Consider the following 26,665-nt stretch of genomic DNA (forward strand, 5'->3'; position numbering starts at 1 on the left):
GTTAAGTGCTTGTATGAAAACTATTAGTAGTGTTTAGGTCTAGATTTTTCTTGTTGCTGTGTCTATGTGGTAACCTGCAGATGGAAATCATGTTGAGTATGCAAATATTAAATGTCATTGTGTGGCACACATGTTCTTGTTTTTATTGTGCAGAACAAGCACTAGAGCCTTTCAAGGCATTTTAAAGAATGTATTAATATTTTGTATGGCCCCCTTGCAGAAAACCTTTTGCCAATCTTTAATTGCAGTAAAAATCTCTTACAAAAGTTTTCTTATACATTGATAAATGCAGCTTAGACAAATGGCATATAACATTTGATTCACGATTTTGGCCTAAAGCACAATCAAACTGATGAAAAGATACATTGCAGAAGTCCCTTCACTTAAGATGCCGTGATTATGAGGACATCAGCGTACTCTTGACCTCCTCAGCAGCCCCTTGGTCAAAATGCTCAACCTCCCCAGCTTTTCTCGCCCCTTAACCAACCACTGTGCGGGGTGCAGGGCCATAGTTCAATATCTGGGGTTTCCCCTTTCAGAGACGTGATAACAACGACAGAGGCAGCTTTGACAGCGACAGCCTTATACGCCCAGCCAAAGACACACAAGCATCCATGCATACTGGTGGATGTCTGAAAGAGAACAATGTTTGCTTGGGTTTGAAGTCAACCCCATGGGGTCAAAACTCTTAAACGTTAAAAGTCCTCTTAGAACTTTACTGGAGTTCCTTTCAAAGCTCATTTATAAGTAATATAGATTTCAAATAATGAATTAGTTCTCAGTTTTTTTATACATACACTACAATATATTTAACCTTCCCAGTATGTATAAAAAGTGATGACACTGACACTTAATCCCTCACATTTCTTTCTCTATTTTGTTTCGTTTTTCTTCCCTGTTGGTTGGCATGGGTGGGATATCTGAATGTTTAGCGCCAGGGGCTCTGACAATGATACGGTTCAGGTCACGGGGAAGCCGTGAAAGAGAAGAAAAACCAGAAAAAACTGTGCAAAGGCATGTCCAAGACATTATAACACTAATATATTCAGAAACGGAAAAGTGTGAGATGTGTTGCGATACCAGAGCATGGGGAGTCTTTTGAATACAGGGTGTGGCGGGCAGCTATCAGGGTAAGGGGCTATCCCAGTTGCTTGCTTTGCTGTTTATCTTTGCTCTTTTTCAATTCTCTGCCATTGACAAGTAGCAGAACTGAATAAATTCCTGGCTTCACCAGACAATCAAACCTTTGTTCCTGTAAATGCAAGCATAGCATTTGACTGTACAAATTAACCTGTTTTACACCGTCCAGGGATGTGCAAATTTTCAAAGTCAACTCTTAGAATTTCACAGTATGGATTGAAAATGTTCTACTAAGCTTCAATATTTCAGTGGTCAGCCACTTGCATTCAGACATTTATCCAAGGTTATCTGAAGAAAACTATCAGGGATCCTAAACAGCCTGAATCAATTAAAATTGTTTTTGGTTGAGAGAAAATCCCACAGATGAAAAAAAAGGAAGGAGGATGTGAACAACACCAGCACTAGGACCTGAAGGGAGGGAACAGCATTGGGAGTCTCACTAAACTTTAGATCACCACAGACTGCAGGAGGCACACAGACTTAAGTGGATGGCCCAGGACCTGGATGCAGATATTTTTAAAGCAGGAGCGGGATTTTGACTGTGAGATAATTCTTCTGTAGGTCTGAGGAAAAAGTGAAGAGGAATTACTGACTTCCTATCTTAGGTTTTATTCAAGTGTGGAAAGAGGAAAAGGAGCGTTATAGGCTGGTGAGTTGTGTTCTTCTGAATTTGGAGTTCAAGTATAAAAATGGGGAGTATTTGTGACGTTTTATGAAGGACTCTTTTTTTTTTTTTTCTTTTACCTGCTTTTTAGTGAAAGTGAACCCCTCTGAGTTAGGATTAGGTTAAGGAGCATGCATTGCTGGGGAGGAAAAATCCAGCTGGAAACAGCTCACAGGAGGTGCCATAAAAATGTTTTACAAGATAATGCTGCTAATGTTTTGGTGCCATGTGCTGTCAGCATTTTTGCATCATACTGTTTTTTTTTTCTTTTTGTGCGTCTGTTGCTCAGACAGCAAAAGGGGAGGAATTGCTTGAGGTTTGGAAGAGCCAAGAGAACAGAAGTGAAGATTAAAGGGGAAAAAAAGGGGGTTCTCCAAACTTCAATGGGAAGTAATTTACTCCTCAGTAAACTCCTGGGACATCAGGTTACCTTAGCCCCCTCCCCACCTCTTTTTTCTATCTGTCTTTCTCTACACTCATGTTACACAACCCTCAAAAGACTTGTAGATTCTGATGAGCTCCAATGTCTAACATGAAGTTACCGAGGTTATCTGTGGGTGGGGCCTTTTGCATGTATGGGTGTAATCTTTGAACCCCTTTTTTTTGCACAGTGTTTGATATGAGAGATTGTGTTTTTCTGTTTCAAAGCAAGTTTGTGAGTTAAACTCAGAAGTTATGCCTGCCACTCCTACATGGAATTCTTTTCGGGCTTTGACAAGGGAGGAATGTCATGACGAACAAACATTTACCCCACACAAACTAACATTAAATAACAAAAGATTTAGTAGTAAGTCGTCCTAAGCCATCTCCCACCTGCCAAGAATATTTTCAGGGTTTGTTATACAGACAACACAATAACTATTAATTGGTTTTTGCAGTAACTGCACTGTATCTATGCAGTTAGCTTATAGGATTATAAAAAAGTAACAAACCCAAGCTTCAAACTTAAAGTCAGAGAAATCATATATAATTTTTGCTGCTTTTGTAATCCCATATTACAGATGAATATTGTTAATGTTTTTATTCAGGACAAAAAAAAAACAAGTGTAATAATCAGGTTTTCAAACTTTTTAAATCCATAAAAAAATGTTTTTATAAATAGAACATATTCATTTTCTTCGTCTAAGAGGTCAAAAACAGAAGTTGTTCTGTGAGAAAGGTTTGTTTACAATCCAGTGGAAACTGCAGCATAATAATAAGTGAATGACGTGGTGTAATTCTTCTATTAGTAGTGCATCATGGCCGCAGCCAACTGGCATGAATGTCTGTGTTGTAAATGAATAAGTGTTACATATTCTCTCAATGTTTTTTTTATTCTTCTTTTTTCCCAAAAACTTAATTAAAATTCAATTGTCAGTCCACAAAATAAAATGTGTAACTGGTGCCTGAGCTAAAAACAGCTTCAGCCATATGAACTTTTGTTCCTACGTGTATGGAGGGCAGTGCTGTTTTCCCGCTGCAGACAAAGATGTCTGTGATTATTCATGACCCTCTCAGGTTTCCCTTTGAAGTTGAGCTACTGCTTTCTCTGTGTTAGCACCACCGTATATTTCTGTGTACACTGTTTATGCATGTATTTCTGTGTGTCAACTATATTTTAAAAAGAGAGAAAGAGCCATAAAGAACTCTGGAATGAGGTCCACTAGATGCTGCATATACTGCCTTATAGTAGAAAAAAAAAAGATGTATGCTGGGTTATTCAGAGCTTATATACAATTTGAGGAAAAAATTTAATTGAGACTTTTGAGTTTAAGTTATGATAAAATTATGTTTTGTATGAAACGGAAGGTAAGATTTAAAAGAAACAAAATTATAATACATCAGAGTGGATAAAAACCATGCAGTTAGTACTATACACTCAGGGAAAAGGCTTTGAGATCTCCCTTATTTTCTTCAATTTATTTAGTTATTTATTTAATATTAACTAAAGAATACATTCAACAAAAAAAAAAACAAGGGAGATGTTTTTTTTAAGGGCTGTACTGTATAATTTTATTATACAATAAATAACTATTTGACTATTCTGATTTCTGAAAAAGAAAAAAAACATTTACAGTCATATCATATGCATCTAAATGCATGTTACATGCACATCTCATCATTCTAAATATAATATGCGACAAATCTTTAGCAACATATACATAACATAATATTTAAAAATTAATATCTTAAATGTTTGGAGGCTCAAAAACACTTTTAGTGTTATATTATTAATTGTTTTAACTGACTGTTGTTTGTTCAGGGAAAGTAATAATTTATGGCTATTAGTATGTATTAAAAGTTGTCACCGGTGACCAGTTCAAGAGAAAGATAACTAATGGTCAAGGGAAAGAGAAAATTCACCCTTCTTTAATTCTAAAGTTGAACAAAACCCCAATCCACAGCACCCACCTTCAGGAGTTTAATAAAAGCAAAGATGTCACCTGTCAAAATGCCACAATGGAAAAGCTTGTGAATGTCACCAAAGCCACATATAGGCATGAAAAAAGAGACTTCAGACAATTTTCATTCATCAAAAAGGAAGAAGAAAATTTCAGAAATGTAATTTGAAATGTTTTAATTTATTATCATTTTGAAGAGCAAAGCTTTATTATTTCATTAATGCTTGAACAAATCTTTTCTCCCTGGTTTTAACTTACATTCATGTTCACCTGCCTTCTGTCTCCTGCCTCCGCCGATAAATAGCTTAATGCCTCAATTACAACGCGCAGGCAGACCCCAAGCGAAGTTGGACTGACATATCCTGCCCTTTACAGACTACATGGAATGATGTGAGCTGTCTAGGGTGATTAGTATTGTATACCACTCCTGGTAAGGGGCTTGGTTGGGACTGCACACCTGGGGCTCAGCATAATGTGTGGATTAACAACCTGTCTACACCCAAAGGCAAACATACACAATACATGGATTTCGTTAGACAAGTTGTATTAATGCATATTCCCAGTTCAGTCCTTTTTAGTCTTGCATAAGGGGAGGATCTCCTAATCGTGTCACCCTGTTTATATGCTGTTTAAATGTTTATATTATATTGAAATTGTATGAAAGTGAAAACACTGCAGGCAAAGAACATTTAAAAGCGTCTAGATGTGTATCTTCTATCAATGATGGCATCTGTTTAGTTTCACCTTAAACACAATCTAAAATGGGAAAGATGTATGATAACCTTGGACAATTTCAAACTTTCTTTAACCATCTAAATAGAAAAAAATATATATTTTTTTTTATTATGTGTATAGTATACATGCTCTTTAATCATCTAGACTGCTATGAAACTGGAATAAGAAAACATTCTAACATAGCTCATCCTTGTATTATTTATATAATAATGAAACATCACAGCAATTGTATGCAGACACAAAGTTTTCTATGACTATGTACATTTGTAAATGTGTTTTTTCCCACATTAATCAGTACATTTTTATTACGACAACATTTTTTTTACATTCAATCATAACCTGATAAGTTTAAGAACAAACATTTAGAGAAGCAAATTATTCATTCTGGACGAACTGATTCTAAAACTATTTTCCTGATAGTTTTTGCAACCCAGTTTTGAATATATAGAAATAAACTAAACAGCTCCGTGGTAATAATCCAAGATATATAGCTTTTTGCCATAAAATAACAATATTACTATTAATAATAAATAGGTATATTATTATAGAGATGCACTAACCCTAAGGGCCCTGAGCCTTAAGCCGGTATCAAGTAGGACTTTAAGCAAACCTAAGAGTGTCTTAAACTGACAAGAATGAGGAAACAGAGACAGCTGTTTGGCTGATTCAATAGCAGGATAGTTTATTAAAAGAGCACATAAACTTTCTTTAATAATCTTAAAATTATTAATACTGAAATAAGATAAACTGTAGCATCCCAAAAGGGTAAAATGTTTAATGCACCTGTTGTATCAGTTCAATTAAAGATTGAATCAGCCAACCAGCCAGCACCGACTTTACCCAGCTTTCCAATGGCTCTGTGCTTTAAAGTATGCCTCATTGCACCGTGACCCCGGAACCAATCTACCTTTTCAACACTTTTCTTTTCTCTTTTCAGTATGACAGGTCAACATATAAATAAGTTAAAATCATATTAATATTTGCCAAAATGTATGTTCAAGCTTTTGATGTTGTGTGACTTAATATGGTCACATTTCTATCTTCAGTCTAAATTTCATAGCTGTCAGTTTCTCTCCATTGACAACTAGGTGTGCATCTGTGTTTGTTTCTTTTTTGTTTATTTGTTTCTTGTGTCAACAGATAGGAGTTCTTAGAAGACAGTGTCCCACCTAGCAACAGGCTCAACTCCACATTCTCACCAAGATAGGGAGTTATGGCACTTAGAGTTGCTCTGTGCAACTATCTGAATTAGTCATGAGCTAAAAGTCCTTGGCAAGAACCTTTAGGCTAAGATGAGAGATCTCTGAAAGGACTCAGAATATATATGAATATAGACACAGTTTCCTATTCTAACGCTGAGATTTACAAAAGGCTGCACACATTTGTAAATCACAGCTGTTCAGTTCGAAAGATCAAAATCATAGAACAGTTGCTCTCTACTGTACTCTGCCCTCCTAATGTCTGCTACCGTAAAAATAATCTTCAAGTGTCTCAACATTATATATATTATTTTTTACATTAGAATGTTTCCTATTACTTAATTGTACAACAAATATATATTTTCCTGAAAACAGCAGATTGCCTCTTATTAAAATCCTGAACACCATGAGGTGTTTTTACTACCTTTACAATGTTCACACTATTTACTGCAAGCTTTAGCATAAAAAACATATATCTTCTTATGGTTTAAGGGGAGCTAGAATCCACCTATCTGAGTGTGCATCTTGTCAATGCAGGGCCTTTAAGATATAATATAAAATCAAAACTGCATGGAAGGAATATATTGCAATTGCAATTTTGCAAACACTGATACTGGGATAAGGAATGTGTTTCAGTTTAACTGATGTTTCTTTAGTTTTAGAGCAGTTGAAAAAAGTCAGCATTTGCATAAAATATTTTTTAACTCTATTTTCAAAATGTTTGACTGTTTTTTTGTTTGTTTTTTACTAATGATACTTTACAGTTGACATTCTGCAACCAAAACATTTTCAGGCTGACCAAACTTAGATTGCACCAAAGTTTACTCTACAAGCAAAACATGTAATTTAGCAAGTGGGAATCCTCCATCTCTCTGTCTGTAAAAAAAAAAAAAAAAGGATGTTTGAATGTATACAGGAAAACATCTATTTACCAGAGTTAAAGGAGGTGATCATTCATGGCTGCAAATGTAAATGAAGTCCTTATGTTATCATTTTGTTCAATGGACAGGTTTGTAGAAGTGCATCTGGTGAAAAGCAACCGCTTATATGGGATGTCTGAAATCATTTGGAAGGCAAAAGGTCAGAGTTCCTCCCAGGGATTTCACATCTAAGCCTATGGAGGGGAATGGGCCTCTGGTGGTCAAGACAGGTCAGAATGTAAAATGATAAACACGGGAGCTGGGAGACCAGGGTGGAAAATTAGAAATAAGATCAAACTTAAATAATGAAAACCGAATACCGGTCTTTTCTGTGATTTCTTTTAAATTTTTATTTAAGCTAAAAGATATTAATCTAACCTGTTGCTTTAACTTGTGTCAAAAAGGGAGAGAGTGTTTCATAAACTGCAGACTTTCATGAAGAAACATTACAGTATGATATTATTATTATCATACTGTAATGTTATATTTACTATATATATATATATATATATATATATATATATATATATATATATATATATATATATATATATATATATATATATATATATATATATATTTACTTGTCAAAGTAAATTAGTTTTACAATTTATAACAGTAAAGGTTACGATTGTTTATACCAGCACTAAGATTATTTAAAATTTAAGACTCTGTTTGGACAGACAAGTTGTCTCACATGTGAAGTTTCTTCATCCAGACCTGTTTTTCCGCCTCTTCCCTCCTTACAAAAAAACTAAATAACACACTCTTTTGTTTAGATTTTTCCAAACAAAAAATTGAACTAAGGGCTGTTACTGTGAGTCAGAGTTTGACTGTTGAAGATCTGATTTTTGACAGGTGCTGCTTCTAAAGTTCCTGTCTGCTTCTGGGAAACCTCTTTTATTGAGTCTGTGCATGCATACATGTGCACAGTATATACTTCAAACAGTGACTACTAAGTGTGCGGACATGTCTGCTCATTCTGCATTAAATGCCTTTCTGATGCTTAGCTATGGGTTGCTGTCTATTTTGTGCATGTGCAAACAAAGTAGCTGATAAATCATCTATATGCTGAAACCTTTTGCAGAGCAAGAACAACAGTGTTTTGGTGCTAATCTATTGACTTAGTGCATGTCTCCTATTGTAAACTGTTTCACTGCAATTCCTTTTAATGTTTGTATGTATGTGTGTGTGTCTGTATGTACATTTGGATTGTTTTGATAACGCTGTCTTCTGCTCCTTCTCCCTTTCCCTTTATCCCCAATGGTAGCTTGGCTGCAGCTTGTCTGGACATGAACCTCTACCTTGTTGCAATCATTATGGTGAAACACTCGCTACTATACATATTTCACTTCATTTATAAAATCGTGTCGATAGTGCAAGTTGCATTTTTTTCAATTTTCCATATATGAAACTAATTCATAATTGTTCTCTTGTACATTTCCTGCCAGAAGCCAACCAAATGTAATAGACGCATAAAAAGGCATGCTATTATTTTAGCAGGTGTATAAGTTTTTGCACACATGCGTATTTATGTGTGTTGGATACGTATAAAAACACTTGCACACACCTTAGCCCCAAGGACCGAAGTGAAGCCACTCACTGTGTGCTTATTTGGATTGTTCCAATTGGAGAATGCACAGAATGCAGAAGGATGAGCCACTGGCTAGTTGTTACAGACTGCTCTCAGCCAGTAGACCGAATTAAAATGCCGACTGTGCTTGCAGTTGTATCAGCCATAGAGGATCGCTAAGTCGCTAAGACTTTAAAAGCACCTTTCTACCAGTGAATCCTTTTATAAAACAGTCATCTAAAATATAAGGGCACAACTTTTTACTGAACGTTCAGGATTTTTCTGGTAACATACAGAGAGCTCTTGGAGTATTCTGGATCTGTCAAAGATCAGATGCACAACTAGGAAAACACAAGCAACTGAACTGAAAAGCAGAAACTTTATCTCTTTCACCATAGCCTACTCACACACTTAACATGGCATGCTGCATGCAGACAGAGGATGGGCCTGGGGGGTCCCACACGGACAGGTGGTTGACATCAGCTGGAGGGGAGGGAGGAGGGGCAGAGATACACAGACGTACAGAGAGAGAGAGTGATGACAGAGTGATGTAGAGACCACACAGAACAGAAAACGGTTGGGTCAAGTCTTTAGTAAGCTTTGTGACTGCAAACTGACAAGCAATGGGGGAAACAACTTTAGATTTTCTTCACTTTTTCGTTTTGGTTGGTTGCTCCCGGAAATAAAAAAAGTTAACACATACTACCAGAAAGTAAACGTTAATATCTATAATACTGACCTTTCACTGGGAAACTGTTTTCTGCATTTGGTTTCTGTGAAAATGGAAGAATCTATGATACTAACACAAACACACAATACATGTAATGTAATTAGATTTCAGTTATTTTATTTGTCCCCAAGAAACTTTTTTAATTTTGTTTTTGTTTTGTTATGTTATTTTCTTTAACAGTCTAATGAGCAACATTTGGAAATGTAATGATATATATTAACCACATCTATAACCGTAAAAAAAAAAAGAAAAGTTTTTGTCAAAGCAAAGGTGAGAAATTGGATTATTTATTATAACAACACAATTATAGTGAGATCATTGAGCGGCACATTAAACACTGAATGTTTGACATTCTAGATGTCAGGAACTTTAGCCCTGATTAAACATTAAAGTATTTATAGACCAGTCAGTTATGTCTATTTTTAGTCATGGTTCAAACGAATAAAATTGTCCCTTTTAAAAGTAGTCTAACCTTCAGAAAAAATGCACAATTGAAAACGTGGTAATAATATAATCAGGCATTTAAATGAATACGAAGTGCACTCAGAGAAAGACCGTTCCTCGATATCACAGAAGAACAAAAATCTTTTTACATCATAAGAAATACCAGTTATGCAATGGCAACCATGATTTACAACCAAAAGGATAATAAATCCTCCTCTGTCACAGCTGTCTGACTACACACTGAGCTAAATGAGTGAAGACAGATATGTTTGTCCTCTAACACAAAACACTGTCAAAAATTTTTATCTAATCAATGTATCCAGTTTTAATGCCTACATATATTGAAGGTTTATATATATATATATATATATATATATATATATATATATATATATATATATATATATATATATATATATATATATATATATATATAGTATGTATGCTGGTTCAATCTCCACAGCCTCCACTCTGGGTTCCTGAGCAAGACCCTTAACCCCACACTGCTCCATCGGCGCCAAACAATGGCAGCACACTGCTGCCCAAGGGGATGGGTTAAAAAGCAGAGAGTGAAATTCCCCATTGTGGGACAAAAAAATGGATTTATATACATTTACATTAAATAAATGAAATATAGTATCCATTGTAAATCACCATATCCATTCATTATTTCTATTAAGATATGAAAATGTTTGACTGTCTGGCGAAGTTATTTAGACATCGTGAATTACATAGCCTTTTTATACTCATATGCATCCAATCTGCTTTGTCGGCCCATGTGATTTTCTTTTCTCTCTGGTCGCAGCACATAGAGTGAGACTTTTGGCAGCACATCGACCCTGCAGTATTCAGTGTATGTGTATATATATATATATATATATCTATATATATATAAAACTTTTCCTCAGCCATTGCGGGTGGTCTTCCCCCCGTTTTTTTCTCCAAGTTCTAGTGCTCTACCAGAGGCCTGGGAGCTTGAGGGTTCAGCGCAGTATCTTTGCTTTTCCTAGACCTGCTCTCTTCTGGACTGAGATGTCTGATGTATTTCCAGGGATCTGCTGTAACCGCTCTTCAAGTTTGTGGTTCATTGCCCCGAGTGCCCCAATGACCACGGGCACCACTGATGCCTTGACCTTCCAGGTTTTCTCCAGCTCTTCTGTAAGCCCCACGGTATTTCTCTAGTTTCTCATGTTCTTTTTCCTGATGCTGCAGTTACTTGGTATTGCTATATCAACCACAACGGCTTTCCTCTGCTTTTTGTCCACAACCACAATGCCCGGTTGGTTTGCCATTACCATTCTGTCCGTATGTATCTGGAAGTTTCACAGGATCTTAGCTCGATCATTCTCTACCGTTTTTGGAGGCGTTTCCAAATTTGACCTTAGGGTTTCCAGCCCATACTCTGCACAGATGTTCCTGTATACTATTCCAGACACTTGGTTATGGTGCTCCGTATAAGCATATATATATATATATATATATATATATATATATATATATATATATATATATATATATATATATATTTATGGTTGTTTGTGAACGGCAGCAAACCAATGCTCATGGCACCAGGACAAAAACTTAGCATGAGAAGGGCACAATGGAAATTTTTGGTTGTCTGACAGTACATAAATCTCTTTACACCCACGTTTCACGTCATGCAAATTTAACCAGGCAGCGTGCTTTCGATCGTCTCACTGTTTTGCCTACTGCACCGCAGAGTCATGAGCGCCACAATAATGTATGCATCTGTGCGTCTCAGCAGTGGAAGCTGTGAGATGTCATCAAAGCAGCGATATGCAGAAAAATGAGTCAAGTTCAAATTGGGCAGTTAGGCGCATGACTCACCCTTAGTCAGTGATCCATATCAGAAACAAAGCCAAGATTTAGTTCATGTAATAAGGGTTATTAAGTTTAGTCACATCACATACTTGCAGAGTTTCTTCATGGGAATTAATGATGGATAAACTAATTCCAAACTGTAATGATTTTCAAATTACAGGACATTGTTAGATTAAACAAGACTTCTTAGACATTTCTAATTAAAACTTGTCATAAAGAAACATACTAAATCTTAAATCTCCTCACCATCAATGAGTGCTTTTAAACTCCTCATTAGGCTAGTTAATTTTTCCTTTGAATTTTAATTCATTCTTTGTTTTACTTGTTTTTACCTATTCAGGTTTTATTTACACTATTCAAATCTCATACCTTATTCCTGTTCTCTATCCACCATTACAACTTGTTGCCTCTCTCCGGGTCTTGATGTCTCTTGTATCTGTTCCTCCATCTTTATCCTTGTCCATAGCCAACAGGAATTCTTGCATCTGGCTTTCTTCTCTCTTGCTGTGGGAATTAAGATTCTTGCCAGGAAGGGGGAGTTATTGCTAAAACTAAGCTAAAAGATTAAGCACTTGCCATGAGAAGATAGTTAAATGTCAAGGTTATAAAAGCTAGGGGTCTGGAAAACATGTTAATCAAGATGTTCATCCTGCCTTCAAGGCCTGGAGGTCTGGACTCCCATGTGGGTCCACTTCAGGGAGAAGTTGGGTTTACTGGGGCAGGCCCAATTTTAGTGGGATGGGTGACATTTTCCTTATTCAACTGGGTTGCTTAAGATGTGGTTTTAACCACTGTCCACTTAAAACATTTAAATATACTGCATATTAACATTTAAGATATACACTATATTGCCAAAAGTATTTGCTCACCCATCCAAATTATTGGAATCAGGTGTTCCAATCACTTCCATGGCCACAGGTGTATAAATTCAAGCACCTAGGCATGCAGACTGTTTTTACAAACATTTGTGAAAGAATGGGTCGCTCTCAGGAGCTCAGTGAATTCCAGCGTGGAACTGTGATAGGATGCCACCTGTGCAACAAATCCAGTCGTGAAATTTCCTCGCTCCTAAATATTCCACAGTCAACTGTCAGCTGTATTATAAGAAAATGGAAGTGTTTGGGAACGACAGCAACTCAGCCACGAAGTGGTAGGCCACGTAAACTGACGGAGCGGGGTCAGCGGATGCTGACGCGCATAGTGCGAAGAGGTCGCCAACTTTCTGCAGAGTCAATCACTACAGACCTCCAAACTTCATGTGGCCTTCAGATTAGCTCAAGAACAGTGCGCAGAGAGCTTCATGGAATGGGTTTCCATGGTCGAGCAGCTGCATCCAAGCCATACATCACCAAGTGCAATGCAAAGCGTCGGATGCGGTGGTGTAAAGCACGCCGCCACTGGACTCTAGAGCAGTGGAGACGCGTTCTCTGGAGTGACGAATCGCGCTTCTCCATCTGGCAATCTGATGGACGGGTCTGGGTTTGGCGGTTGCCAGGAGAACGGTACTTGTCTGACTGCATTGTGCCAAGTGTAAAGTTTGGTGGAGGGGGGATTATGGTGTGAGGTTGTTTTTCAGGAGCTGGGCTTGGCCCCTTAGTTCCAGTGAAAGGAACTCTGAATGCTTCAGCATACCAAGACATTTTGGACAATTCCATGCTCCCAACTTTGTGGGAACAGTTTGGAGCTGGCCCCTTCCTCTTCCAACATGACTGTGCACCAGTACACAAAGCAAGGTCCATAAAGACATGGATGACAGAGTCTGGTGTGGATGAACTTGACTGGCCTGCACAGAGTCCTGACCTCAACCCGATAGAACACCTTTGGGATGAATTAGAGCGGAGACTGAGAGCCAGGCCTTCTCGTCCAACATCAGTGTGCGACCTCACAAATGCGCTTCTGGAAGAATGGTCAAAAATTCCCATAAACACACTCCTAAACCTTGTGGACAGCCTTCCCAGAAGAGTTGAAGCTGTTCTAGCTGCAAAGGGTGGACCGACGTCATATTGAACCCTATGGATTAGGAACGGGATGTCACTTAAGCTCATATGTGAGTCAAGGCAGGTGAGCAAATACTTTTGGCAATATAGTGTATATGACACTACACATTCCCTAAGTACTTAAGTGGCTTATCATTCCTAGGTGATTGTGAGTCCTCCACCTCTGCTTTTAAAAAAAGAGGGATTACAGTGTTTTCTAACGATACTGCCTACTGTGGCCAAAACACAGAACTGCAGTAATCTTCTGCTCGGTTTCATAGCTGGCACTCATATTTGACAAGTTTTTTTTATTACTCTTTTCACCTTAAATGGAGTTTCCATTGGTGTCTTAGATAGGCTGAATGCCGGTCGCTTCTGTGTATCCATCTTGATTATAGTACTTAGGTTGTTTACTAGGTCTGACTCATTCAATATGGACACGCTTGATGTCACATCTGCCAAACAGCGCTGGAACTTCCAAACAAAAAGTAAATTCAAAAAAATTGGCAGCAGGCTTATTGATGCATCGGCTCTGATCTACTGAGGTGTCAGTCTGCTCATCAATCAATGTTTTAGTCATAAAGGGTCAAATTGAAGGGATATTTCAAAGATATTTTTCAGTTAAAGCTTACATCTTTCTGTAATGGTAAATGATTTGGATGCCTTACAGCGTGAATTTTCTCAGGCAAGCTTTCATTGCTGCACCATCATCACTCATGATTGCATCTGCTTTTGCAGAAAACAAGTTAGTGATACGCAAAGACATTCAAGAAAAAACAAAAAAATTGTGTCACTGGGGGTTCATTTTATAGGAGCATTTATTGGAGCATAAGCACAAATAAAAGTTATTACAATAGGATTTGAAGTGCTTTGATTCTCGGGCCTTAATATACAGGTGCTGGTCATAAAATTAGAATATCATGAAAAAGTAGATTGATTTCAGTAATTCCATTTAAAAAGTGAAACTTGTATATTATATTCATACATTACATACAAACTCATATATTTCAGATGTTTATTTTGTTTAATTTTGATGATTACAAATGACAACAAATGAAAATCTCAAATTCATCATATCAGAAAATTAGAATATTACTGAAGACCAATAAAAACAAAGGATTTATAGAAATGTTGGCCAACTGAAAAGTATGAACATGAAAAGTATGAGCATGTACAGCACTCAGTATTTAGTTGGGCCTCCTTTGGCCTGTATTACTGCAGCAATGCGGCGTGGCATGGACTCGATCAGTCTGTGGCACTGCTCAGGTGTTATGATAGCCCAGGTTGTTCTAATAGTGGCTTTTAGCTCTTCTGAATTGTTGGGTCTGGTGTATTGCATCTTCTTCTTCACAATACCCCATAGATTTTCTATGGGGTTAAGGTCAGGAGAGTTTGCTGGCCAATTAAGAACAGGGATACCATGGTCCTTCAACCAGGTACTGGTAGCTTTGGCACTGTGTGCAGGTGCCAAGTCCTGTTGGAAAATGAAATCTGCATCTCCAAAAAGTTGGTCAGCTGCAGGAAGCATGAAGTGCTCTAAAACTTCCTGGTATGTGGCTGCGTTGACCCTGGACCTCAGAAAACACAATGGACCAACACCAGCAGATGACATGGCACCCCAAACCATCACTGACTGTGGAAACTTTACACTGGACTTCAAGCAACGTGGATGAAGTGCCTCTCTTCTTTTCCTCCAGACTCTGGGACCTTGATTTCCAAAGGAAATGCAAAATTTACTTTCATCAGAGAACATGACTTTGGACCACTCACCAGCAGTCCAGTACTGTTTCTCTTTAGCCCAGGCAAGACGCTTCTGACGCTGTCTGTGGTTCAAGAGTGGCTTGACACAAGGAATGCGACAGCAGAAACCCATGTCTTTCATACGTCTGTGTGTGGTGGTTCTTGAAGCACTCACTCCAGCTGCAGTCCACTCTTTGTGAATCTCCCCCACATTTTTGAATGGGTTTTGTTTCACAATCCTCTCCAGGGTGCGGTTATCTCTCTTGCTTGTACACTTTTTTCGACCACATCTTTTCCTTCCCTTCGCCTCTCTATTAATGTGCTTGGACACTGAGCTCTGTGAACAGCCAGCCTCTTTAGCGATGACCTTTTGTGTCTTGCCCTCCTTGTGCAAGGTGTCGATGGTCGTCTTTTGGACAACTGTCAAGTCAGCAGTCTTCCCCATGATTGTGTAGCCTATAGAACTAGACTGAAAGACCATTTAAAGGCTTTTGCAGGTGGTTTGAGTTAATTAGTTGATTAGAGTGTGGCACCAGGGGCCATCAATTTTGAACCTTTTCACAATATTCTAATTTTCTGATATGATGAATTTGAGATTTTCATTTGTTGTCATTTGTAATCATCAAAATTAAACAAAATAAACATCTGAAATATATGAGTTTGTATGTAATGTATGAATATAATATACAAGTTTCACTTTTTAAATGGAATTACTGAAATCAATCTACTTTTTCATGATATTCTAATTTTATGACCAGCACCTGTAGGTAATAATTCTGCATTATTGCAAAAGTGCAGCAAGATGTAACAGAGCTACCAAAAGGGTTCATGTTTCAAACACAGATATTCATACTGGCCCAGCCAGATTTAGATAATAAAGGACAAGAAAGCCAAAATACAATTAAATAAGAAGAACGGAGGCTTGGCAATTAATTGAATTTATAATATAATCGCAATTTAACAACAGCAATTTTTAATCGCACTATATTTAACAAGAGTAAGGCTCTGAATTTTCCCTCCAGCCCTTCAGGTGGGTGTAAAACACTTTTAGTGGATTTGTCGCCACACAGAAAAGTAGAGAGAGTTGCAGCTAGTACGCAAATCCATGCATGTAAGTAGAAGTAAACACTTTTTCACACAATGGTTAAGGTACAATTGTACCCACTTTATATTTATTAAATGGCCCATTTCCCTAAAAGTAAAAGAAATTTTATTTTAAATATCTTTCTAAACATACTATGTTGATACATTTTAAAGAAGGGATTAAAATTTGAGGCAGGTTATGTTTTTAGTTGAGTTTGTGTGTGTGCGTGTGGATGTGTGTGTTTGTTTGTCTGTGTACAGATTATAATGACATTTTTACCAGAGGTGCAGTCCAAAGAACAATTCATTAAAATTTGGTAATGATCCAGATCCTATATGAGTTTTAGCTGTATGTGTAAGTCACAATTAGGGGGTTAATTTGCTGCTTGGCGGAGGACTGGGCTCTCCGACTGCTTTTCAAATTCTAAATGGATTTATTTTAAGGTCTTTTTGCGAGACCTTTTGGTCTATTTCTACTTAGTCCCCCCATATATGTTCATCATCATCAATGGCTACATGTACAGGGACTAAATGGTTGTTATATGGATGAAAACTGTATGAATGAAGATGTGTACAGGTATGTGGGAGTTTGTATATGTATGGTAATGTGTTTGTGGATTTATTTATTTGCTTTATAATGAAGAAAGATTCTCAGTGTTAAGGACTTTAGGGAGAAGAAAGGGAATTAATACATTTGTTTTACTTATTCATGTTCCTTTCTTGGACATAAGCCTTAAATTATGCATATAATGTAATTATGCATATAATGATTACTCAAAATGTTTGTATGAGCTAAATTTGTACTTTTATTGGATTGTCTGAAATAAAGTTATTCCTTTATATTTATTTAAATTGTATTTTTGTACCCTCTCCTCACTTACAATATACCATGTACATGGGTACATTTCTTGTTTACTTATAAGTAAAAAAAACTATACGTGTGGGAATGCTAAATAATTTCTTGCTGCAGTTTTGAAATCATTTTTAGCAGTAAGACTGAAAAAAGAGGGACAAGTCCCATCATTTCTAATTTGTCCATAATGACACATAGTCGCACTTACTTACAAGCACTAACTGTCACAATTCCCCACTGTGTTCACGCTTGGAGTCTGCATATCCAAGACCTTATCTGCAGTGTATCTGTGTAGTGCCAATTATTGAGACTGGCCATACTGCAGGGGTTGTACTTTGTTCTGTTAATGGAGGGAGGGAAAAAAAAACCTTTATCAACATATAGTCCTGCAGTAAATATATGTGTGGGTTTAACTTAATTAAAAACCTTGGTTTCTTTAGTTTTGATATCATTATTCAGTTTTATTTAATAAGTTTTAATGATAATATTTTGTTAATATTTATTTGTACGCATCTAAAATCTGGTGATCATCAAATATTCATTTAAATACTGTCGGAAGAAAAGCACATTTTTCCCATCTACAAACGCACAGTCTTTCTCTTTGCTCCTTTTTTAAAATGAAAAATTGTCACTTTTTTAGCTAAAACCAAGTCAATTGTGGTATGACAGGTGAGTCCTCCAACGTAGCCATGTTTGTAATGCAAGGCCCTTCTGTTTTCTCGTCATTCCTACATGGCCCGCCTCAAAAAACACTGCTGGCACGTTTGTGGTCCGACTTGCTGGTTGTTACGAGATGAACATATTAGCAGGAGTCTTTCGAGATTGACTTGTTGTGAGACTGAAACTCAAGTCTCGAAACAACCCAGCTTTCAGCGCAAGCTTATAGTAAATGTAGTCCCCCTGGTGAAGTGTTTTAAGTGTTTGTATATGATGAAAGGGATCTAGAGGTTTGATCCCTTAGTAGGACATTATCTGCACAATGTGTAATGTCCTACCATTCTACCTATTCATAATAGGTAATTGACTGACGGACCAGTTATAGACATGATCTACACATCCATCAGACATCTTAGGTGTAGTTGGTTGCTCACCACAGGAAGCAATGGTGACAGACAATATATCATTAAACTTAATTGCCTTTTAGGTGTTAACATTTTATGATTATTCCGTTATGAGTTTAAGCTGTTTATGGCTTATGGTTCATAATAGTTTTATTAATTCCTATCGCTTTTCATGGTTTTAAAAGTATTAAATAAAATTTTGTTAAAAATGCTAAACTTGTGGATCTATGCATAACAAAGCAGCCATGATTTAAATAGTTAAAGTGTGTGTAGATTAAATCGGAGTTTATATAGAAATAACTTATTTTTATCCAGTGAGAGCGCAGAATTCAGGACAATTGTCAATAAAAGGAAGTAATAAAGCTGAAAAACTGGCATCCTAAGCAGCTGTTTAAAAGGGCCCTACAACAAACACAGGCTGCCTAAAATTTGCCCCAGAAACAGGTGACTACTTCTAAAAAATAAAACAAAGTTTCCCAGCCGATGAACAAATTGTAATTTCTACTGTGGTTCTGGCCAGAGTCTAATTTTTGCTGTGCCATGTCATTTGTCCAATAAAAGTAACTTAAGTAACATTTAAAAGTGTATATTAAAACAGACCAAATTTAAAATGATGTGCAAATCCTGGTACTTAAGAAAAAAAAAATATTCCAGATCAGTTTTCTTTTTAACATTAAACTAAATAAAACCAATCCTGACAGTAGATCAGGTATACCTTTTAAAACTTTCTGAATTACCTCAAGTAACAATATTTATTCCTCACAGTATACTACCTTGACATCCAAATATTATGATAGGTTCACCAGATATAAAATACAAGTAAGCTTGTGTACAAAATCAGCTACTCTTTATATGAAGTACCTTTGTTTAAAACAAGCCTGTTAGTTATTTAGTGAAGTTACCCAAGTGAATGCAGCTGAGATAATGTTCTAGTTACTACCCGCCTCCGAAGGTTAGAACAATGTTATCCAGTTGCTTATTTGCCTCAAACAATACAGATAAAACTCTGTGAATTATCTGCAGGCATTTTCTACTAACAGAGCATGCATCAAAAATGAAAGCATGGTAAGAGGACACATCTTGCACTAAAAAAAAATCCTCATAATCAGCAGTAGCTTTGAAATTTGGAGTACAGATTTACTGAGAACAGACAACTTTCAGCTGTTCCATGCTTTAAAGAGAATATTTTAATTATTTCCTCTTCGGCAATTAGCAGGTATACATCATTCCATTGTTTAAAGAACGAAATTTTTCATTTTGGTTTAACAATACAAAAGACTCTTCTTGCTTCTGACAAGCAGGTTTGATGACATGTTTATCCGCCATAAAAAACAACTGGCAGCCCAATTGTAGTGTTTGTGTTCTGAAAAATATTTTAAGGGAGATTCTAAGATTGAGGCAAAGTAGTTTTTGTGGTGAAATAAAAAAATAAAAAAATAGAAATGAGGTTTGTTTTCCTCCCCAAAATACTCTACTGATAAATTCAACTTTTAGCCTGTTAAACAACTTTTGCTTTTTTTTAAAAAAAGCAAAACACATTTTCTTCATATAAATTACAGCTGGTTTTTAAAATAAACTTCAAATGGTCTTAAACCCATAATGAGAAAAATACTTAACTTTAGCAAATATAATTCCCTCATTGTTTGTACTTCATTCAAATGCAATTACTGCTAAAATGAAGGTCTGGACAAATGTTTATTTTTGCAGTTCTTCATGGATACCACAATGTGATGCAGCTATGTTTGTTTTGGATCCCTTCATGAATATGACAAAAATCCAATTTTAATGTTAGTGATTCATTGTTCAGCTTACTGTAAGACACGGCCTGGAGCTATTTCTTGTGTCTACTTGGAACCAGCATTGCTGTATAAAAACCCACAGCTCTGGAGTAGTAGTATATATCAGAATAGCAGATGGAAAAAAAAAAAAAAAGGATTTCCTGGGCAAAGTGACTTAGAGATTTATGGAAGGATATTTGTATGTTTTCAAATAGAATCCCCTATTGCTATGATATTTACCATGACACTCCCCATCAAAGATTAGTGCCTTCTAAGATGTTGTTCAGTAACACAGTCTTAAGTATGGAATGATTAGTAAGATCAAGGTCTGAAAATGTTTTAAAAAGTTTGTTTTAAAATTCCAAAATGAATTACAGATATTTTCTTTCTAAGGTTTAAATTTATCTTCCTGTAAATTGTTGCATAGCAAAAGTAGGACTAATAATGATTTTTTTCTTACTTATATATGAAAAAACCTTTCAAATGCTTACCAGCATGTCTTATAAGGAGAAAACACAAAGAGTCATGGGGTTGAAAATAAAGTTGTAACACCCAATTCAAACCATAATTATTAAGCTAATAATTAGAGTTTGTGTTAAGCCACTGATACTTTCTTTGAATTGAAGCCATTGACTATCCTTCTTATACTTTCATTTGCTCTTTAAAATCTCTTCTTAACTTTTCAGTTTATTAATTAAAATCAGAATTAAAAAATATATATTATATTAGTATTGCAGGGGTAATAATAATTTTATATTTATCATGAAATCACTTAGGGCTGGATCTATCAAAGGTTAGCTTTTATAAAAACGTGAGCTATTTCACTGCGCACGCTAAAAAATGTACAAACTGATCTATCAACAGTGTGCTAAAAGGATTTGGTCTTTAAAACGTGCTAAATAGCGCCTCTTATCCATTTAGTACTTTTTCTGCAATGAATATGCAATATGGGGTGTTTACACGCAAAAGTGCGTCTTGTGGGAGGAGAATATGTAAATATATTAATTTAGCACTCGCAAAGTGATTTATTAAACCTGAAAGCAATTTTGCTAACGGTATCTGACTCTATATTTAACACGTTTCAAAAGAAGGTGCAAATGGTCTGTATGCGTAATTGCGCACACATGGCAGCGGTTATTGTTGCAAGAAGGAGACATCGTAATGAAGCAAGGAGACGTAGAGAACGCATTTTTTCACTCTGTGTGAATATTTTTGGAATGAACGAGGAAACGATCATCAAAACATTTCGTTTATCCAGCATTGCCATTTTGGAGCTGTTGGGGGAACTCCGAATGGATTTGGAGCCAGCCACAAGGAGGATCCACGCAATACCAGATATCACAAAACTCCTTGCAACATTGGATCTCCCAATCTAGTTTTTCAGAAGTGCTGTCTGACGTTCTAAATGCCATGTCGCACTGACGCCCTAATGGAGAAACCAGACCTCCCCCCTGTGCCTGCGGAGCAACATACCAATGCTACGGGGATGCGTAATCTCATCCACAGTCACTTCTTGTGAGCCATTTAGTATGTGCAATTCTCTGCAGGCCAATACAAAACACCAATTTTTTTTTTTTTTTTTTACTGCAGTGAAGTAGAAATTCAGCCACATACCACCTTAGGGAATAAAGGTTGCCAAAGTTTTTTCTATATATATATATACAGGTGCTGGTCATAAAATTAGAATATCATGAAAAAGTAGATTGATTTCAGTAATTCCATTTAAAAAGTGAAACTTGTATATTATATTCATACATTACATACAAACTCATATATTTCAGATGTTTATTTTGTTTAATTTTGATGATTACAAATGACAACAAATGAAAATCTCAAATTCATCATATCAGAAAATTAGAATATTGTGAAAAGGTTCAAAATTGATGGCCCCTGGTGCCACACTCTAATCAGCTAATTAACTCAAACCACCTGCAAAAGCCTTTAAATGGTCTTTCAGTCTAGTTCTATAGGCTACACAATCATGGGGAAGACTGCTGACTTGACAGTTGTCCAAAAGACGACCATCGACACCTTGCACAAGGAGGGCAAGACACAAAAGGTCATCGCTAAAGAGGCTGGCTGTTCACAGAGCTCAGTGTCCAAGCACATTAATAGAGAGGCGAAGGGAAGGAAAAGATGTGGTCGAAAAAAGTGTACAAGCAAGAGAGATAACCGCACCCTGGAGAGGATTGTGAAACAAAACCCATTCAAAAATGTGGGGGAGATTCACAAAGAGTGGACTGCAGCTGGAGTGAGTGCTTCAAGAACCACCACACACAGACGTATGAAAGACATGGGTTTCTGCTGTCGCATTCCTTGTGTCAAGCCACTCTTGAACCACAGACAGCGTCAGAAGCGTCTTGCCTGGGCTAAAGAGAAACAGGACTGGACTGCTGGTGAGTGGTCCAAAGTCATGTTCTCTGATGAAAGTAAATTTTGCATTTCCTTTGGAAATCAAGGTCCCAGAGTCTGGAGGAAAAGAAGAGAGGCACTTCATCCACGTTGCTTGAAGTCCAGTGTAAAGTTTCCACAGTCAGTGATGGTTTGGGGTGCCATGTCATCTGCTGGTGTTGGTCCATTGTGTTTTCTGAGGTCCAGGGTCAACGCAGCCACATACCAGGAAGTTTTAGAGCACTTCATGCTTCCTGCAGCTGACCAACTTTTTGGAGATGCAGATTTCATTTTCCAACAGGACTTGGCACCTGCACACAGTGCCAAAGCTACCAGTACCTGGTTGAAGGACCATGGTATCCCTGTTCTTAATTGGCCAGCAAACTCTCCTGACCTTAACCCCATAGAAAATCTATGGGGTATTGTGAAGAAGAAGATGCAATACACCAGACCCAACAATTCAGAAGAGCTAAAAGCCACTATTAGAGCAACCTGGGCTATCATAACACCTGAGCAGTGCCACAGACTGATCGACTCCATGCCACGCCGCATTGCTGCAGTAATACAGGCCAAAGGAGGCCCAACTAAATACTGAGTGCTGTACATGCTCATAGTTTTCTGTTCATACTTTTCAGTTGGCCAACATTTCTATAAATCCTTTGTTTTTATTGGTCTTCAGTAATATTCTAATTTTCTGATATGATGAATTTGAGATTTTCATTTGTTGTCATTTGTAATCATCAAAATTAAACAAAATAAACATCTGAAATATATGAGTTTGTATGTAATGTATGAATATAATATACAAGTTTCACTTTTTAAATGGAATTACTGAAATCAATCTACTTTTTCATGATATTCTAATTTTATGACCAGCACCTGTATATATATATATATATATATATATATATATATATATATATATATATTCTTTTTTTTTTTTTTTTTTTTTTTGTTGGGGGTCACTGTAAGATTTAAATTTCTTAATGCACTAGTTTGTACAAACTACTTTGCCGCAAACCACAAAACGCGCAAAACCATCATTTAAATAGGGCGTCTCCAACAGTTTTGCACCTGCCACCAGCTACGCAATCTCTCTTGTTAAATCACCCGCAAACCATGGTTCAGCCCCTCGCGCAAAATTCCAGTTTGCGAGCGCAAATTACTGCACGCAAAATTGGATCCTGATAAATCCGGCCCTTAAAGGAATAGTACACCCAAAACATGATTAGCCTTCATTTTCTACTCATCCCCATGCTGAACAACACTCTGGAGTACTTTTTTGATATCTCAAATGCATCTGGAGATCTGGGAGGCTTCTTGCTGTCTATGGTGCCCAAGGCAGAAAGGTCCATAAAAGTCCACAAAAAACGTGTCAATATTCCTCCATACTGCTCGTCCAATGTATTCCAAGTGTCCTGAGTGGGTAGCGTCCATAATTTACTCGAAACGAAGTCATTTAGAATGTTTTTAGAGCATAAACAGTAGTGTATAGGATTTCCTAAAAGCTCGTTCACGAGTCTACGGAAACCGCGGCAGACCAAACCAGATGAAAGTGCGCATTCAACTCAACTCATACTTTACAATTGCTTACTTTAGATAAGGGTTTTCTGTAGCTGTAAGTAGAGTGTGATGGTTGATCTTTGCTATATCAAGCAGATGTGCTATTTGATTTTTGCAAAAAGAAAAAAGGGATCATTCAAATTTTTTTAAATTCTGAATAACGCTGGGCTCATGCTGACAGGTTGCAGTCTGGAATTTAGTGCAATTTAAGGCAAACAGACACTCTTACACTCACAGACAGAGCCTGGCCCACCTACAGTATAGCACCAATTGGAGGAACCGGACTTGCAAGAACAGAAGTCCAAATGAGCTCATGATCTTTCCAGGAGTTTTGGGCAAAACTGATGATCCCTGTACATAAATATATATTTTAATCCTCCAATAGCCCTTCTTTCTATTCATGTTTCTATTTTGTCATTTTATTTTCACTAGGAAAAAAAGCATTTGTTGGTTGGTTTATTTTATTTTGAATTTCAATGGAACCCTCCATCCTAGGTGCCTCACTTTTCCTGTTTGGCTCGTAAAGCTCAAGAGCTTGATCCAGTGTCCTTCCTTGTTGAATCCTTCCATTGAGTGTACACAGAAATTCTAAAGATTTGGGTTCCTTGGGTGCACTGCAGCTGCACCATAGCTAGTGTGAACCTGGTGTAAAGGTCATCCCTTTCACATACTTTTTATCTATGGAAATCATGTGTTTTAACATGATTGAAGGTACTTGCAGCAACAAGTGTGTTTTCAACAATGCAAATGTTTGGTATATTCTTATAGAATACAGACTTACAGTCTTGTCTCATATCAAAATATTTGCAAATTACTATCAGAACAGTAACAAGGTAAATTTTCTCTGAGTCAAGACAATGGTACTTAAACCCACCGCTCTCCACCTGCAGACATGAACTTGCATGGTTCTGAAATCTGTTCTCTGTTAGACACAGATTTTGTTATGTACTCAGGAAGTAACCTTTGGCTTATAAATGATAGCAGTAGGTCAGATTCCAGAAGCAAAAAGTGAAGATACAGATAAATAAAATACAGACAGGAAAAAGAAGTAAACAAGGACAAAATATAACAAGACAGACCGAGTTCTTTACTCAAACATCTGCCTCAGTTTGTTGCTTTAATTTTCCACATGCACCAAGGCTACTTTGATTCACCTCTTGTTCGTTTTCCCAGAACTAATGGAAAAAACATCTGCTGAAAATGATCTGTCTGTATACGCTCATTACATTCATTGCTGACCTAATAATTAGAGTCACATCATTCTTAAGACTTTTTTTTACTGGAATTGGTTAACTTACCTCAGAAGTATATGAGCAGAATACTGCTGAAATAGGAATCCACCAGGGAAAAATTAATACATAGGCACCATATCTAAATGTTTCTGTCAGCAGACAATCCCAGAAAGACCAATCTTTTTGATGTTTAATTAAAAATAAATCTGAAGTTTTAAAATCCTTACATGTGGGCTACAAAGTTAAGGATGGTTGAAGTTCCCCCTATGCTTTAACTAAATACATCTAGTTAAAGCAAGTTAAGGAAATAAAATTCCTTTGATTTTGACCTCTGCAACCCTTGTAATAGTGAAGGTGGTTTTGTGTAGCATATCTCCAATCAACTGATAATATACTGGGGAATAAAGTGCTTCAGCAAAATGTAAGAGTGCCTTGTGTTTGTGCATCAAAAATAAGACAGCAATCCACAGCACAAAGGACATGGGATAAATGACATAATAAAAACAGGATAATAGCAGTATTTACAAGCCTGCATTTTTTGTTAGAAAAAAAGCAAGAAGTCAGGTTGTGATCACCTTCCTAGTGAAAATAAACCCTTATTGTTCTAGCTGACAATCTGACTACCTTAGCTGTGATGTACTTACTGTTTTCTTTTCTTTCTTTTTTAAATTTTTTTATAATTAATATAATTTTTTTTTTTACTTACTTTGTACTTACTGTTTTCACCACAGCGACAGACCGAGAAAGAAAACTGCCCATGACTTTGTTAGTGAGTTTGTTTTAACAGCTCCTGACCAGGATATGTTCGGTCAGCAGAGATGTTAGTTACCTTTCTTTTTGCCCTAGACTTGAACAGGTCCTGGTGGTTGTTGGTGTTGTTTACCTTTTTGGAGTTACTATATCCTGCATGTCAGATTCCACATAATTAATAAGGAAAAGCTTACTAGCTGACATTAACATATTAGCCTGCGGAGAAGTTGTGGTTGGCTCTGGAAACCGATGCTACCTTGTTCCTCTGTATCTGCTGCTGCATGTCTGTCATGCTTCATTTGTAACTTTATTTTGCTGTTGACTTTTAGTTTTATGTCAGATATTAAACCTGGTGGGGTACACAGATAAAGCCAGCTCGAAGGGCTTTTGTTTAAGACACTTGTACTTTTCTACACTTGATTATCCCAATCATAGATAATCTACTTAATCCTTCTTTACCCATAGATCACAACATAATAATCCCCCTATATTTCCATCAAAGGTTTTAATAAGATTCTGCAGTGTTTATAAAAAAGGTTACACAAACCAACTGCATTGATTTAAAATAGAGCATGCGAATTTACTATGAGATATAGGACATTTCCTCTCG

At 36.8% G+C, this 26,665-nt stretch overlaps 1 protein-coding gene across 2 annotated transcripts in view; it reads left to right on the forward strand.

Annotated features, from left to right (window-relative positions):
* Positions 1-1,581: 1,581 nt before the first annotated feature.
* The window catches only part of LOC119784351 (nerve growth factor-like), a 35,596-nt gene continuing 10,512 nt past the window's right edge, over positions 1,582-26,665 (forward strand). The window contains exon 1 of one of the 2 annotated variants that reach the window (XM_038286359.1): positions 1,582-1,789. The gene's annotated coding sequence lies outside the window, so the exon portion shown is untranslated. The remainder of the gene's footprint in view (positions 1,790-26,665) is intronic. The other variant, XM_038286358.1, reaches the window with a different exon arrangement.

The sequence above is a fragment of the Cyprinodon tularosa genome, unplaced genomic scaffold, assembly GCF_016077235.1.
Source record: "Cyprinodon tularosa strain WSP-4 unplaced genomic scaffold, ASM1607723v1 ctg223, whole genome shotgun sequence".
Lineage (NCBI taxonomy): Eukaryota > Metazoa > Chordata > Actinopteri > Cyprinodontiformes > Cyprinodontidae > Cyprinodon > Cyprinodon tularosa.